Here is a 3,287-nt window from a genome sequence, read left to right as displayed (position 1 = left end):
CTCCCGAGGGGAGCCCACGCTTCCGACACACAGGAAGCACGCATTTCCTAATCCACAAACGCTCGACCTTGAGCCTCGATAATGTTCTTTTAATGCACCTCCCCTCTGGCTGCGCTCAGAAAGGAGGAGGAGGAGGAGTGGGATGTGGAAGGTCCCGCGGTTTGTGTGTATTGTTCCATACTTTCCACGTAAAAGGGAGAGGGATTTGGAGGGCAATTTTAGGTGGAGATCGTGGAGCATTTAGTGTGGAACTCAAAGCACTTGTTCTCAGCTGGTTCACTGCAGTCGTAGGAAGTGTTCAGGCAGATTGCTCGTGAGAGCAGCGAAATGTATTTTGATATTCCCATGAAATCTCGTATCAGATCGGGAGTCATTACCACGCCAGAACTGGGTTGTGTATATGTTATTAATACACACATAATGTTTTCTGGGATGGATGGAAAGAGGAGAAACTGTGAAAGTCTAGAGCCAGATCTGGAGAAAAATGGGGAATTTGAGTGGGGCAAAGCACGAGCCTCTGCCTTATAGATCCAAATCCAGACTGCGTGTGAACAACACTGATGGAAACCCCAACCCCCACCACGTTATCCCCCTCCTTATCAAGATATGGGAAAAGGCATTAAACTGGAGAGGATGACAGGAATAATAGTTTTATGGGGATTATTAACATCTCTGGAGCAGTTTCCCCTAGGAATGACAACAGGCTGGAGGCTCCTGAGCAGGCAGGAATTGGTTTATTGATTGCCACCGGTGCCCAGGGCACTGCAGGGCACCCCAAAATCCCTGGGGCTCGGCTGAGTGATGCTGGAAACCACTGGAGAGGGAAAAAAAACAAATCCTGTAAACATGATCTCACTTGGGAAGAGTGGTGATGGAAGCTCTCTGCTGGCGATGAGTAAGTGTTTCTTGGGCGTTAAAGTTTCCACATTCCTCGCATAGCTGGGTGAGGGTGGATTTTCCACACGTGAGCTGCGTGAGGGAGATGCTTCCCCCAGCCCCGGGGCACCGATTGCTCCTCCAAGGTTTGGCCAAGCCAAACCACCAAGGAATGAGCTCTTTCAACCCCCTCTTCTTCCCTCCTGGTGTTCCACAGATATTCCTCAGATGGCAAGTTGGGCTCAGAGGGGCAGAGCAGGACCCCCCAGAGCTCTATCCCACCTGCCCCTGCCCACGAGGGTGCCACGTGCTTCAGGGCAGAAAAAACCAAGGTTTTCTGCCCTTTGGAGAAGACCTGACAGCATTTACACAACTGTATTTTTCCAGATTTATCTCCTGTTCAAATATTCACAGCTGAACAGCAGGGTGAAACCCGGCTTGCTGTGAGCATTAAGTTTCTTTGCTTATTCCTCCCATTTCCACCGTATATCCAGAAAGCTGGTGGACAGCAGGGTTGGATGGAGGCTGCAAAAGAGCTGAGACTAGCTTTAAATTTAAAAAAAAGAAAAAAAAAAAGAAAATGGAAAGCTGTCTGCTCCAAGGCAGCAGATTTCCGTGTTTTCCAAAAAGAAACCAAATCCTTTGGAAAATTCATTAGAGACAAGCAATTTGACCAGCTGAAGATGTGACACATCACAACAAACTCCAAAAATATCAGCACTGAGCTTCGAAGTGTCGTGTTGTTTGGGATTCTCCTGCGTGAGTCAGAGCAGCATCTCCCAATGGTCAAACACGCACGGGACGGTAGCACTGAAAAAAATCAGGATGTTGTCGTAGAACTTGATGAATTGCTCACGTTTCAGCCCAGAAGTGACAGGGAGGTAGTTCGTGACCTGGGTGACTCAAGAGATAAGGCCGAGACCCCACCTTCGGGAAGGACACTCACCCAGTGCAAAGCCTGGGCTGAGCAAAGCCGGGTCTAAGCAAGGAGGGCAGGCAGGATTAACGATCTGCTCCAGCTCTCCCGCTGCTGGCAGCCCTTCCCAAGGGCATCTGTGTGCCATGCAGAGCCATATGGGAGAGGAGAGGAGCACTCGAAGGAGAGGAATGTTGTGAGCCGCTCACAAACCAGCCCTTGTTCGGGGCTCTCCCTTCAGGGATGATGTCAGCCCTCAGCCAGCCTGGCTTGGGGTTGTGTCCAGGAAGCTGAAAAATAGGAAGCTCGTGGTGGGCAGCACCCATCCTTGCACTCTGGTGACCTGAGGGAAGGGCTGGAGCTGTGCCAGGGCAGGCTCAGGGTGGATCTCAGGGAAAGGTTCTTCCCCCAGAGGGTGGTTGGCACTGAACAGGCTCCCCAAGGCTGCCAGAGCTGCAGGAGGGTTGGGATGATCCTCTGGGGCACAGGGTGGGATTGCTGGGGTGTCTGCGCAGCGCCAGGAGTTGGGCTGGATGGCTCTTGTGGGTCCCTTCCAGCTCAGGATATTCCATGATTCTGTGCTTTTGTGAGATCCTGACATGCCCCTTGTGACCACGTTTTGGGGGAAAAGCCCCTTTGCCCCTTTGTCTCGAGCACCAGCCCTGGCTGAAGGTGGGGGGCTCTCCTCAGCCCAGGGGCTCTGATCAGCCCTTCTCAGCATCCTTCAGCCCTTCTTAGCTTTTTTCATCCCTCCTCATCTCTTCTCAGCCTCTTCATGTTTCCTCATCCCTCCTCCAGCCTTTTTCAGCCCTCCTCAACTCTCCTCAGCCCTCCTCAGTTCTTCTCATCTCTCCTTGGTTCTCCGCACGTCTCATCCCTTACCACTCCTCAGTTGTCCTCACCCCTCCTCAGTTCTCCTCACCCCTCCTCAGTTCTCCTCATTCCTCCTCAATAATCTTCATCCCTCCTCATGTCTCTCCTCATCTCTCGTCCCTCCTTATCCCAGCCTGAGTCTCTGGACCACCCCGAGGGACCCCAGACCACCTCTCCGCCCCTCCGGAGAGCCACACATCCCCACATCCCGCCGGTTCCCTCTCATACCACCGACACTTAAGGACGGCCCGTGCACAATTTTTTTTACAAAACCAGTAATAAAAAAAAAAAAAAACCAAACAAAAACACCAGAGAAGCTCCGTTTATTCTGCGGCCGCTGCCCGGGTCACCCCCGCGCCCTCACAGCGAGGGGCCGCTCCCCCAGGGGGCGCTGTGCTCCGGCGGCGCGCGGCGGCGGCGGCGGGGGGGCGTGGCCGGCGCGGGCGGCGGGCGGTGATTGGCGGGCGCGAGGCTATAAATAGGGGCGTGCGGCGGGGGGACAAAGCAGTTGAGCGCGGGAGCGGCGGCGCCTCCGCGGCTGTGCCACCTCCACCTCGGCGTTTTCCAGTAATTTTTACATTTTTTCTTTTTTTTTTTTTTTGCGAGGAAACCGCGTTGTGTG

Source organism: Empidonax traillii, unplaced genomic scaffold (genome assembly GCF_003031625.1).
Source record: "Empidonax traillii isolate 1590-97213 ecotype Southwest subspecies unplaced genomic scaffold, ASM303162v1 scaffold1466:size138736, whole genome shotgun sequence".
NCBI classification, from domain to species: Eukaryota; Metazoa; Chordata; class Aves; order Passeriformes; family Tyrannidae; genus Empidonax; species Empidonax traillii.
The sequence above is the reverse complement of the archived record's forward strand: the minus strand, read 5'-3'. Positions refer to the sequence as shown.